Genomic DNA, 14,332 nt, shown 5'->3' with positions numbered 1-14,332 from the left:
AACGGGGAGACACTCTCAGAAGCTCCCACTCCATTTGACAAACCTGGTGACTGGACATGCCCTGCACAGGAGCCAGGAGGGGTACCAGGCGCCCTCCACCGTGAACTGCATCTGAGTGGTCTCCCTTCGCTGCTTATTTCTGGTTTCTGCCAGCCGGTCTGAGGGTGGTATGGCCGGCGCTTTGCGATGAGGTGGGCAGAGTGGGAATGCCCCACTGGCAGCGTCTGGCATAGCCAGGTGTTTCCTTGGGAACATTCCCCATCAAGTCTAATTCTGGAAGTTGACGGGAAGTGGGCTTTGCCCGGCTCCTTCCCCTGCACCTGAGTCCAGTGAGAAGGCTGGGGGCGGGCAGGGGGCGGCTGGAGCAGCTGTGTGTATTCGCTCTGATAGCTTGGAAAGATGTATGCGTCCCCTGGGGTGTCCAACATCTGCGTCTGTAGACTGAGTTGGGCTCTGGCCAGACCCGGTGGCAGTCGGGTGAATCTGGATAAAGTCGGGGTCGGCAGCTGCCAAGGCTGACTGACTTCAGGATCAGAAGGGAGGCACACCTGGACTTGAGCGTCCGCTGGAGGAAAGCGTGCCAGTCACCTGGTCGACACTCCCCTCCCCAGTACTCAGAAAAGAAAAGCGAGGTTCTGGGTGGTGACGGGGGTTATACCAGGTCACCCACTGGTAGCTGAGAAGCCTTTAGAACGCAGGCCTCCTGGCTCCCATCCCTGTCTAGAGCGTGCTTCACCACGCCAAGCTTCTCCCTCATCCTGAAACACTGCCCTTATCTGTCCTCTGAGCCTTAACACCCCTGAGGAGCTTGCTGGCTGGGCACCTTGGCACGGTGTCCTCCTGTGTAACATGACAGTGATGGTAGCCACCCTACGGGATTGTTAGGAGTGTTGAAATGCAGCAGGACACACAGTACCCTCGCGTCAGTGCCTGGCGCGTGGTAAGCACTCAGTAAACATTAGGTGTTACTGAGTCACAGCGATAACGGGTAAAATGTGTGCTCTCTTCAAAGAGGCGACACTGTGACTTACAGTCTCAGCATCTTAGAGAGGATGCTTCCTGAGAAGTGTTCTAGGAGATCAGAGGCCCATTGCAGGTGCTTTAAGTCTTCCATTTGTAAAGCTTACATACATGGCAATCCCCTAGGGCCCCTGTTAAAATTCGGATTCTGATTTAGTAGCTCGGGGGTGGGGCCTGGGGTTCTGCATTTCTAATATGCTCCCTGATGATGTTGGTCCTTGGGGACCAGAGTTTGAATAGCAAGGAGGCGCAGGGACTGTAGATTTCAGATTGTACCTTGTCAGAGCTTTAACCCGGGCTGCTAAAGAAAGAAAAGCTACAGAGAATGCTACCTGCCTGTGCCATTTTCTCATTTTTAAATTAGCCTGGCTTCATTTCTAGGTGATGTTGGGGATATTGCTAGAAGTTTATATTCAGGATGTGATGAAGTACCTTATAATCTCAGTAGTGAGACACAGATGTCCTATGAATTATTTGCTCTCCTCGCTGGGTCACTGGAGGTGGTTTCACTCCCCTTATCACGAGTCAGCTCGTTACTGAGGGCAGCCCTGTGGCAGCCAACCACCCATATCTATCCTCCCCTTCCTTACTAACCAAACCTCAATTTTATTTGAGGCAGGAGTGTGTTAACAAAACTTTATTTCCCAGTCTTGATGCAGAGGAATGGACAATGAGATAGAAGCAAAGTCATTAGGTAGGGCTTACAGAAAAGGTTTTTATTCACGGAGGATTTACTCCACCGTCAGGTAACCTTTCCTCTTACTTCCTGCCTGGAACACATACAGAATGACTGGAACTCAGCAGCCATCTTAGGACATGAGGCAACCTCAAGGATGGAAGTCACATGGTGAGGATGGTGGGGCAAAAAAACAGAGCTGTGGCACATTGATGGTACCACAAGCCCTTCCCTACTTAACTCCAGACTTCCTTTACATTAAAACAAACAAAAAATCCGGTTGTTTCAGCCAGTATTTGACAGGTTTCCTATTACGTGAAGGGTGCTAAACCCAGTGGTAACTGATCCCACCAGAGCAGGTGCAGTTTAGCAGGGCAGACACGGGTTTAAATCTGTGTCTAAAACTGTCATCCTTCTGAGCATCCTTTGTGGGATCCCCTAGTCATGTAGAGGCAGGGGAACTGGATTGAGGGTCAGAAGCCCAGGGTGCTCAGCTCAGCTTTGCCATTTCCTAGTGGTATGATCCTGTTCCTTTAACCTCAGTCCCCACCCCCGTAAAGTGGGGCGATGGATGACAGAGTCCAACATAGTGCGAGGTGCAGAACTCACTCTGCCGGTGTTGGGTGAGGGGTGGGTCTCAGGATGGAGAGGATGCAAAGACCAACTGGCTGCTGTGAGCAGCGAGGGGCCGTGCAGGGGTGCAGCTCGGGTGCAGGCACTGATGCACCTTTCAGTGCTTCCATTAGAGGTGCCCACCTTGGTGCCCCGAGGGCCACGGAGCACTGCAGCCTCTGCTGGAACCGAAAGGGCTTGGACTAAGTGCCCCGTCTGCATGAATGAGAGGCTGGTTTTGTTCAGAGGAAGTGGGGGTGGCACAAGTAGCCTTCAGCCGGCCCTTGGGAAGCCTGCCTCAGGCCTTCCTCCACCAGCTCCTGAGCTTTAAGCCGAGGCCTGCGAGGTGGCTGGCAGCATCTCGGCTCCAGCACTGCTTTGCTGCTGAAACCCACAGGACTGTGCCCCAGCTCCTAACTTTGGAGCAGCCGGATGGGCTGGGGGCGTCAGCAGTGAGTGTGCATTCTCTCCTGCTGCCTGGAACCTGCAGTGAGATGTCTTCAACCACAGCACAGCTGTCCACACCTCCTTCATCCAAACCAGAGCACCTTTTTGCTGCCACTTTCTCTCAACCGTCTTCCACACCTGAAGCCATCTCTCTCCATCTTCCTCTCTTGCCCACCCCAATTCCTTACGTTGGGCACCTGCACTATTTCCACTCACGGTGCCAGCTGGTCCCTGGAGGGCAAAAACCATGTCCTTACGATGAACTGAAACTATGAAGAGGCATCTTATCTCCTTGCACACAGAGAATGGAGAGCAGAGGCCGAAATAGGACTGCTGGCAGCTGGCGAGGGGACCTCTCACAGCTGGGCCACGTGGGGCTCCATCTTTCTGACCAGCCGCTAGATGGTCTGAAAATGCCTGCATTTCCTTACTGCAGCCTCTTCCTAGATTTCTTGATATGATTGAAACAAGGTCCGTCTGAGTGGACATGGTCCACGTGGGGCAGTTTCCTTGCTCAGGGATGACAGAGGCAACCAGCACAGGTATGTACTTTCAATCCCCTACCCACCTTTTTAAAAAAATAGTTGTAACTAAATTTTTTAATGGGAAAGGGCTATGTGCACGTGGGAATAAAAGGCAACCGGGACAGGAGGGTATGCGATGCATGGCCACTGTCCCTCCACCCCAGCCCCGGTCCCTTCCTCACAAGCAGCTTCTGTCAGCTTAGACGTGAGCGGGGTATCGTGCATACTTTCTAGGACGAAAGAAGGGACAGCACAGGGGTGTGCCCTGCCCGCTCTGGGGCTGTCGTAACCAGGTCAGTGGGAGAGAACTGAGGAAAACCCGGGACAGTTAAACCGCGACCAGGGGCTTTTGTTGTGTTGCCCCGGCTGGGAGGGTTTGGAGCAGGGGCTGAGGCTGGCGGGGGTGACGGGAAGCATTTTAATGCTGGCTTGGAACAGCGTCCCTGCGACCCAGACGTCAAGGCCAGCCCGCTGGGGAGCGGGGGCCAAGGCCTTTACCCTAATTCTCTGGTGGGGGGAGTTTGACATAAGCCCAACTCATGTGTAAAATATCTTTATTTGTGTAGCTGAAGAGACGGGCTTGCCGCCTCCTGGGTGGAGACTCTGAAATCACAGGCCTCATAAGGATGTAGCCTCGCGTGGGACCCCCCTGTGAGACCCGCCCTGGACAAGGTGTCAATGACAACCATCCTGCTTCAGGCTGGTAATTAAGGAACAGATGGAATTTTTTTGTCCTGTCTTCCATCATTTTGTCTCGTGTGTGTGCATGTGCGTGCGTGCTTAATTAAAGAAATTTAAAAAAACAGCAATGATCTCACCATGTAGGAAACACTGAACCTCTGCAATTACAAGATGCAAAGTTGCAATCTCTTATGGAGGAGAAAAGAAATGGATGTGTGCAAGTCCAGCTCAGAGTAGCATGTGTCTTAGCTGGTTGTCACAGCCTGGGAGGAGAATCAGTTAAATTTTGCTTTTGTGGTTTACTTTTCCTTCCTCTGCAAACGGATTCATGAGTTCATGTAACAAGACCCCTTCGCGTTAAACCTCATGCATTGGATGATCATGGCTTCCTATTATGAAATGAGAGCATTTTTTGATTGATGGCACATAAAGAGCAGAACTTATTTTTAAAACCAAAAACAGCACTTAGGAAACGGCCTGGCTGCCCACCCACGACTGATTAAGTGTCAGATGTGTTCTTCCTCTGTGGACCCAGCGGCATGCTGCTCTCTTCCTGTCTCTGCCACAGTGCTAGGTGGATCCACGCTGTGCAAGAGCCTCGTTCGACATCATTTCCCTCGCAAGAAGTCATAAGTATTGGCTGACAGGCTGGTGGTGGGAGGTCCCCACTGGCGGGCACACAGGCAGGCAGTGCACAGGAGCGGGGAGGAAGAGCTAGGTTAAGGAAACAGCATCTCCCTACCTGGAGGCTGGGAGGCAGGTGGGTATCTTTCCTGATCTGTGGTTCTCGGTGTCAGAAGGTGATGGTATCACCTAAGACAGGGAACTGGGATAACTGGACGGAAGCTGAGAAAGTGTGAACTCAGCAAAACGGAGGCGAAGCAACGCATGCATCGGCCTAGCAGGGAGGTTAAGAGCAATGCTTTAGAGCTGAACACACTCGGCTTTGGAAGCTGTGAGGCATTGTGAGGATTAAATAAAATTGTGCATGAAAATGGTGCAGCGCGGTGCCAGGTACACAGTGAGTGTTTAATATTTGGGAGCTGCAGATGGTGGCGGCAACAGGAATCAAGTGCCCAGACAGCTGCAGTTGGAAACTGGGGTGCCACAGTCAGGTACCACAGGGGACAACTAGGCATTCGTACCGTGGCTTTTTTTTTTTTTTTTTGGTATGTATGAGTGTTCTGACTCCTCAATAGAGTTCTGAGGTCATCAAAGTGAAGGCTCTCTTGGACTCTATTCAGGGAAGCTTAAGTCCACGAAGCCCCTAGTTAGTGCTGGCTGTCCCTGAGGGGGTCACCGCAGCATGGTCACGTGGCCAGCCCCCTCTCAGGGCTCCCGGGCCACACACACCATGGGGGTCTGCTCCGGGACCCCTAGGCAGGAGAACCGGCCACACTGGTTCCGAGGATGGTGGACTGGAGACAGGTGCGCGGAAGCTTGTGTTTGGCCAGAGGACTGGCAGCAGGATTGGACTGGCTACAGCCACAGGTATGGAGAACCATGAGTGTGAACATGCAGGCAGATAAGGACCTTAATTAGAGCAGTGGAAGAGCTTCTAGAACTAACTGGCAAGTGTTCACGATCAGCTGGAAGTGGAAAGGAGGGAGGTGACTTCTAGGTAATGCCATTCACTGAAAAAGGAAATTAGAGGAGAATGGGACTGGGGCAGAGGGGTGGGGTCTGAACATAGGAAAACGATAGTCTGGGACACACAGAGTTTGAGGTGCTTGTGAAACGTGTGTCAAGCATAAGAGCTAACATTTATTTTAAATTTTTTTTATGGAATATCAGTTTTTAGTGGATTATATAAGATAAAAAATTAAAGACTAAGAATAAGAAACTTCACATAAGAAAGGTAATTGAAAAAGTAGAATATAAGTGTAAGCACATATGAAATTAACATTTTGTGAAAAGTACAAATGATAAAACTTGGTAGATAACTCAGATATGAAAATCCAATGGGGGAACTATGGATAACTGTTTCTTGGTAGGTTTGCTTAGTGTTGCAAATTTTACATTTATTTTGTAAGGAAGTCATAAACCATAGTTGCTAAACGTGATAGCAAAGCTTGAAGTTTAAAATCTAAAGACACTGTTTTCTTTCTGTAGTCAAGAGAATCATGTTTTTGAAGATTAATTAACTTTTGGTACCTCTTAATCCCCTCCCTATATCTTGCCCCTCCTCCCTTCCCTCTCCCCACTGGTAACTACTAGTTCTCTATATCTGAGTCTCTTTCTGTTTTGTTATATTCATTTGTTTTCTTTTTAAGTTTAGATTCCACATATAAGTCATAACATACAGCATTTGACTTTCTCTGTCTTACTTCATATTACCCTCCATATCCATCCATGTTGTTACAAATGGCAACATTTCATTCTTTTTTATGGCTGAGTAGCAGTCCATTTGTATATATATACTATATCATCTTTATCCATTCATCTATTGATGGATACTTAGGTTGCTTCCATATCTTTGCTATTGTTAATAATGCTGCTATAAACATTGATTGGGGTGCATGTATCTTTTCAAATTAGTGTTTTCATTTTCTTCATATATACACCCAGGAGTGGAACTAATGGATCATATGGTATTCTCTTTTTAGGTTTTTGAAGAACCTCCATACTGTTTTCCACAATGGCTACACCAATTTACATTCCTACCAACACGGTTCTAGGGTTCCCTTTCCTCTATATGCTTGCCAACTTTTGTTATTTGTGATCTTTTTGATGATAGTCATTCTGACACGTGTGAGGTGATATCTCATTGTGTTTTTGACTTGCATTACTCTGAGGATTAGCGATACTGAGAATCTTTTCATGTGCCTGTTAGTCATCTGTATGTCTTATTTAGAAAAATGTCTATTCAGGTCTTCTGCCCATTTTTAATCAGGTTGTTTTATTGATATTGAGCTGTATGAGCTGTTTATATATTTTGGATATTAACCCCTTACTGGTCATATCATTTGCAAATATTTTCTCCCATTCCTTCCTTAGGTTGCCTTTTGTTTGGTCAGTAGTTTCCTTTGTTGTGCAAAAGCTTTTAAGTTTAATTAGGTCTCATTTGTTTATTTTTGCTTTTGTTTCCTTTGCCTTAGGAGACAGATCCAAAAGATACTGCTACAATTTATGTTAAAGAGTGTTCTGCCTGTGTTTTCTTCTAGGAGTTTTATGGTTTCTGGTTTTACATTTAGGTTTTTAACCCATTTTGAGTTTATTTTTGTATATAGTGTGAGAAAATGTTCTCATTTCATTCTTTTACATGTAGCTGTTCTATTTTCCCAGCAACACTTACTGAAGAGACTGTCTTTTCCCCACTGTACATTCTTACCTCCTTTGTCGTAGATTGACCATAAGTGCTTGGGTTTATTTCTGGACTCTCTGTTCTGTGTCTGTTTTTGTGCCAGTACCATACTGTTTTGCTTACTGTAGCTTTGTAATATATCTTTTCTGTTGTTAACATCTTTATTGAACTATAATTGCTTTACAATGGTGTGTTAGTTTCTGCTTTATAACAAAGTGAATCAGCTATACATATACATATATCTCTATATCTCTTCCCTCTTGGATCTCCCACCCTCCCTATCCCACCCCTCTAGGTGGTCACAAAGCACTGGGCTGATCTCCCTGTGCTATGCGGCTGCTTCCCACTAGCTATCAATTTTACATTTGGTAGTGTATATATATGTCCATGCCACTCTCTCACTTTGTCCCTGTAGTATATCTTGAAATCAGGGAGTGTGATACCTCCAGCTCTGTTCTTCTTTCTCAAGATTTCTTTGGTTATTCAGGGTCTCTCATGTTTCCACTCAAATTTTAGATTTTTTCTGGTTCTGTGAAAAATGTCCTTGGTATCTTGATAGGATTTGCATTTGATCTGTAGATTGCCTTGGGTATTTTGATTATTTTAACAACGTTCTTCCAATCCATGAATGCGATATATCTATCTGTTTGGGTTGTCTTCAGTTTCTTTCATCAGTGTTTTATAGTTCTCCAAGTACAGGTGTTTTACCTCCTTAGGTCAGTTTATTACTAGGTATTTTATTCTTTTTGATGCAATGATAAATGGGATTGTTTTCTTAATTTCTCTTTGATAGTTTGTTGTTAGTGTATAGAAATTCAGCAGATTTCTGTATATTAATCTTGTATCCTGCAGCTTTGCCAAATTCATTGATGAGCTGTAGTTATTTTTTGGTGGCATCTTTAGGATTTTCTAAGTAATCGTATCATGTCTTCTGTAAACATGACAGTTTTACTACTTCCTTTCCAATCTGGATTCCTTTTATTTTTTTTTGTCTAATTGCTGTGGCTAGGACTTCCAATACTATGTTGAATAAAAGTAGTTAGAGTGGGCATCCTTGATCTTAGAGGAAATGCTTTCAGCTTTTCACTGTTGAGTATGATGTTAGCTGTGGGTTTGTCATATATGGCCTTTATTAAGTTGAGGTATGTTCCCTCTATACCCACTTTGAGAGTTTTTAATCATAAATGAATGTTGAATTTTATGCATCTGTTGAGATGATCATGTGATTTTTATTCAGTTTGTTAACGTGTATCATCTTGATTTTCAGATGTTGAGCCATCCTTGCATCCCTGGGATAACTCCCACTTGATCATGATATATGATCCTTTTAATGCAATATTGAATTCAGTTTGCTAATATGCTTTGTTGAGGATTTTTTTTGCATCTAGGTTCATCAGTGATACTGGCCTGTAATTTTTTTTGCTTGTGATATCTTTTCTGGCTTTGGAATCAGGGCGATGCTGGCCTAACAGAATGAGTTCAGAAGCATTCCTTCCTCTGCAATTTTTTGGTATAGTTTGAGAAAGACAGGTGTTAACTCTTCTCTAAGTGTTTGTGAAGCCATCTGGTCCTGGACTTCTGTTTATTGGGAGTTTTTTATTACTTAATTTCATTTCTGGTAATTGGTCTGTTCATATTTTTTATTTTTTGTTCATTCTTAGGAGAGTGTACATTTCTAGGAATTTGTCAATTGCTTCTAGATTGTTCACTTTATTGGTGTATAGTTGTTCATAGTAATCTCTTACGATCATTTGTATTCTGTTTATAGGTTGTAACTTCTCCTTTTTCATTTCTGATTTTATTGATTTGGGCCCTCTTTTTCTTGATGAGTTTGGCTAAAGGTTTATCAATTTTATCTTTTCAAAGAATTGGCTCTTAGGTTCATTGATCTCTTCTATTGTTTTTTAGTCTCTATTTCATTTATTTCTGCTCTGATCTTTGATTTTTTTCATTCTACTAACTTTGGGTTTAGTTTGTTCTTTTTCTAGTTCCTTTATGTGTAAGGCTAGGTTGTTTGAGATTTTTGTTTCCTGAGGTAGACGTGTATCACTATAAACATCCCTTTTATAACTGCTTTTGCTGCATCCCATAGATTTTTGGATTGCTGTGTTACATTTTGATTTGTCTCTGGGTGTTTGATTTTTTTTTCTTCAGTGATCCACTGTTAGTTTAGTAGAATATTGTTTTAGACTCCAAGTGTTTGTGGGTTTTTTTGCAGTTCTTTTCTTGATTTCTAATCTCATAGCATTGTGGTCAGGAAAGATGCTTGATATGAATTTCATTTTTCTTAAATTTACTGAAACTTGTTTTGTGGCCTAGCATGTCACTATGTAAACTGGTGCAGTACTTTGATATAAGGATTGTTTACCTGGCTTTCTTTTCATTTCCATTTGCATGGAATATCTCTTCCCATCCCCTCACTTTCAGTCTGTGTGTCTTTAGATCTGAAGTCAGTCTCTTGTAGGCAGCATATATACAGGTATTGTTTCTGTATCCATTCAAACACTCTCTTTTGATTGGAGCATTTAATCCATTTACAGTTAAAAGTAATTATTGATAGGTATGTACTTATTGCCATTCTCTTAATTGTTTTGGGGCTGTTCTTGTAGTTCTTTTTTGTTCTTTTATTCTCTTGTGATTTGATGGCTACCTTTAGTGTTATGTTTGGATTCCTGTCTCTTTTGTGTGTATCTATTACAGATTTTTGGTTTGTGGTTACCATGTGGTTTATATATAGCAATCTATATGTATATATGTAATTACATTGCTGATCTCTTAACTTCAAATACATTTTAACAACCCTGCATTTTTACTCCCCTCCTCCCACATTTACTTTTTTTTGGCATCATATTTTACAACTTTTTGTATCCCCCTAACTACTTATCACAGATATAGATGATTTTACTACTTTTGTCTTTTAACCTTCCTACTAGCTTTACATGTGGTTGATTCACTACCTTTACTGTACTGCCTTTACCAATCAGCTTTTACCGTTCATAATTTTCATGTTTCTAGTTGTGGCTTTTTCTTTTTCGCTTAGAGAAGTCCCTTAACATTTCTTGTAAAGTTGGTTTGGTGGTGAACTCTTTTTATCTTTTGCTTGTCTTCTGTGTAACTTCTTTTTTTGGGCGGTACGCGGGCCTCTCACTGTTGTGGCCTCTCCCGTGGCGGAGCACAGGCTCTGGACGCACAGGCTCAGCGGCCATGGCTCACGGGCCCAGCTGCTCCACGGCATGTGGGATCTTCCCGGACCGGGGCACGAACCCGTGTCCCCTGCGTTGGCAGGCGGACTCTCAACCACTGTGCCACCAGGGAAGCCCTGCTTGTCTGTGTAACTTTTGATCTCTACATCAAATCTGAATGAAGGCCTTGCTGGGTAGAGTGCTCTTCATTATAGGTTTTTCCCTTTCACCATTTTAAATATATCATGCCACTCCCTTCTGGCCTGCAGAGTTTCTGCTGAAAAGTCAGCTGATGGCCTTATGGGAGTTCCCTTGTACATAACTTGTTTCATTTTCCTTTTAATATTCTCTTTATCTTTAATTTTTACCATTTTAATCACAATGTGTCTTGGTATGATCCTCTTTGGTTTGGTCCTGTGCTTCTTGAAGGTGGATGTCTATCTCCTTTCCCAAGTTAAGCAAGTTTTTAGCTACTATGTCTTCAGATATGTTCTCCGCCCCTTTCTCTCTCTCTCTCTCTCTCTCTCTCTCTCTCTCTCTCCTCCTTCTGGGAGCCCTATAATGCAAATGTTAGTATGCTTGATGTTGTCCCAGAGGTCTCTGAAATTGTCCTTTCTTTTTATTCTTTTTTTCTGTTCCACCTCGGTGATTTCCACTGTTGTCTTGTGGGTCACTAATTTGTTCCTCTCTATCATTTAATCTGCTGTTGATTCCTTCTACTGTATTTTTAGGTTCAGTTATTGTATTCATCTGTTTGGCTCTTCTCTGTATTTTCTAACTCTTTGTTCGAAACTTCTAACTTCTGTATTCATCCGTTCTTCTCCCGAGCTGTTTGATCGTCCTTGTGATCATTACCTTGAACCTTTATTGGGTAGACTGTCTGTCTCCATTTCACTTACTTCTTCTGTGGTTTTATCTTGTTCCTTCACTTGTAACACATTCCTCTGTTTCCTCATTTTGTCTAATTTGCTGTTTTTATTTTTATGTATCTGATAGGTTGGTTACATTTTCCGACCCTGGAGAAGGGGCCTTTTGTAGGAGACGTCCTACGCATCCCAGCAGTGCACTCACCTCTGGTCACCAGAGCTGTATGTATGCTGTAGGGGTGCCCCCTATGTGGGCTGCCTGGGTTCTCCTGTTGTGGTCAGCTGACTGCTGCTGGCAGTCTAGTAGGTATGGCTGGCCCCTGGTCCAGTTCATTGCCAGGCTGCTGGTTGGTAGGGCTGGGTCCTGAGACAGTTGGCTGTGGAATCTCAGAGTGTCCTAGGGCTAGGGCTGGCCCACTGGTGGGCAGAGCTGCGTTCTGGGGGTGGGGACTGGGGTTCCCAGATCTAGTGCTGACCTGCTGGTGGGCAGGGCCATGCCCCAGGGGGTCCTGGGGCTGGTGCTTGCCCACTGGTGTGTGGGGCTGGTCCTGGGGTTAGTGTTGGCAGTCTGGTGGGCAGAGCTGGATCCTGGTGTCCGGCTGCAGGGATTGGGGGTCCTGGAGCTGGTGCTGGCCCACTGGTGGGTGGGTCCCAGGGCTAGTGTTGGCACACTGGTGTATGGGGTTAGGTCTTGGGCCCTCTGGACAGGGCTGTGTCCCTGGGCAGCTGTGGGCTCAGGGGGTCTTAAGGCAGCAGCCCTGCTGGTGGGTGGGTCTGTATCCCCACCCTGTTACTTGCGTGGCCTGAGGTGTCCCAGTGCTATTCCTGACAGGCTGACTGGCAGAGCAGCTAAGAAGCTGGTGCTAAGAAGCTGGTGGAGAGGATTCCAAAGTGGTGCTTGCCAGCCCCGGTGTTCTCCTGGTAGACAAGCTCCCCAAAATGGCTGCCACAGTGTCTGTGACCCCAGTGTGAGTTCCAGTTGCCTCCTGCCTTTCTGGAAGGCTCTCCAAGATCAGCAGGTGGGTCTGACTCAGGCTGCTTTCAAATTACTGCTTCTTCCCTGGGTCCTGACGTGTGAGATTCTGTGAGCACCCTTTACAATTGGAGTCTATTTCTCATGGCCCCTTGGCTCTCCTCAAAGTCAGCGTGCTGGCCTTCAAAGCCAAACGTTCTGGGGGCTTGTCTTCCTGGTGCAGGACTCCCAGGGTGGGAAGCCTGATGTAGGGCTTGGACCCCTCACTTCTCGGGGAGAACCTCTGCCATTATAAGTATCCTTCCTTCTGTGGGCTGCCCACCCTGGGGTGTGGGTCTTGGCTAAACCTGCCCCTGCCCCTCCTAACCGTCTTTTTGTGGTTCTTTCTTTATATCTTTAGTGGTAGAAGATATTTTCTGCTAGATTCCAGTCTCTCTCATCAGCAGTGGCTCTGCAAACAGTTGTAATTTTGTCGTTCCCATGAGAGGAGGTGAGCTCAGCGTCTTCCTGCTCTGCCATTCGGCCAGGTCCTCAAGAGCTAACATGTAGTAAGGCCTAACTCTGTGTCAGACCCTGTGCTGAGCACCTTACACATATTTAATCCTGCCGGGCCTGTAAGTAGGTGCCATTATTCCCATTTTACAGATGAGGAAGCCGAGGCACAGTGAGATTAAGTAACTTGTCCAAAGTTGCACAGCTAGTAAGGGGTGGAAGAGCCAGAATTTGACCCCAGGGCATCAATTTGACCCACACTGCTGCTTTGTGACATTTGGACACCTGGGTCAGGAGCTCAGGGTGGATCTGAGTGGTAGCTGTAGACATGGAGTCATCTGAGGCCAGGACAGCACTTAGGCCCCGTGGAGCCAGCCAGGAAACGTTCCCAGCATCAAACTCGTCCTTTGCATTAATAATCAGGGGTAAGTACCCACATCTGAGGTGCCCTTGAACTTGGGGCACTGTAGGGGACAGTGGGCTGTTTCTTAAGCATCACTGCTCAAGCCTACAAGCCCCTCCAGGATGCTTTGCCCAGAGGAAGGGGGAAGCGGGACGGCATAATCTGGTTACAGCAGCTTTAGGACAGGCCCCCACGAAGACACGTGAGACAGCGCAGGTCCCAGTGCCAAGCAGCCCTCCAGGAGGCCAGCCCAAGGCAGGGAGGGGTGGCAGGTGTGGCATCCAAGCTGTTCTCCGAGAGCCTTCCCCAGCAGGACTTACCCAAAGCTTACTCTTTGCTAAAGACTAAGTTTAGTGTTTGAAAAATTCAGATAAACCCAAATCTTAGAAAGCTGATGTCCTAAAGGACACTACAGGACACCTAGTTCAGTGTCCCCACTTTCCAGAGGAGGACGTTGATGCCCAGAGAAATTAAGTGACTTGGCCAAAACTGTCCAGTTAGGTGTCGTGCCAGGGCCACCACTTCGTCATACGATGATCCAAGGGTGGACACACCAGGTCCTCTACCTGTTGAGAATGTGTAGCCATGACCTTCTTTACTTCGTTAGACCTTTCTCTTAGGGTGACGGCCAGTTTCCTTCCGTCTTGCAGGCCAGAGCCTGTTGGAGCTGTTCTTACTCGAGTCCTTTCACTCCCCGAGGCAGCTGTAGTCAAGTTCTGACTTAAGGTCAGAGAACTCTGGAGTGAGGAGGCGGCAGAACGATGGAGAAGCTCTTCGCCTGCAACCTGCACTCCTTTCTGTAAACTGCTTGCTGCCGCTCTCTGCTGTGGCCCCGCCGGCTTGGCGTCCCTCTTCCTGCACAGGTGAGAGCTTGCGCAGACTGTGATGCAGTCACACGGACCCCCAACAGGGCTTTGCCGCTGCTGCTCAGCAAAGAAAACAGTGCACCCCGCTTGTTGTAAGAAGTGGTCACGCCGATCTTCTGAGGCTGGTGATTCCCAGGCACAGGGAAGGTGGCTCCCATTGGATTGATCTCCCACGCCCTTGCTCAGAAGTGTGATTCCTGGACCAGGGGCATCAGCATGGCCCGGGAGCTAGTTGGAAATGCAGAATCCCAGGCCCACCTAGACCTCGGAGTCAGCATCTGTGCTT

General features: G+C 46.3%; 1 long non-coding RNA gene across 1 annotated transcript in view; it reads left to right on the top strand.

Annotated features, from left to right (window-relative positions):
- The first annotated feature begins 3,992 nt into the window (after positions 1-3,992).
- LOC115802052 (uncharacterized) overlaps positions 3,993-14,332 on the top strand; it is a 17,703-nt gene continuing 7,363 nt past the window's right edge. Inside the window, exons 1-4 of the long non-coding RNA XR_016394536.1 lie at positions 3,993-4,720; positions 11,443-12,331; positions 12,686-12,775; positions 13,831-14,043. This is a non-coding gene — a long non-coding RNA (uncharacterized LOC115802052). The remainder of the gene's footprint in view (positions 4,721-11,442; positions 12,332-12,685; positions 12,776-13,830; positions 14,044-14,332) is intronic.

This window comes from Delphinapterus leucas, chromosome 10 (assembly GCF_059928025.1).
Source record: "Delphinapterus leucas isolate spDelLeu-1000000601 "Yukka" chromosome 10, BTC_Dleu_Yukka2, whole genome shotgun sequence".
Lineage (NCBI taxonomy): Eukaryota > Metazoa > Chordata > Mammalia > Artiodactyla > Monodontidae > Delphinapterus > Delphinapterus leucas.
The sequence above is the reverse complement of the archived record's forward strand: the minus strand, read 5'-3'. Positions and strand labels throughout refer to the sequence as shown.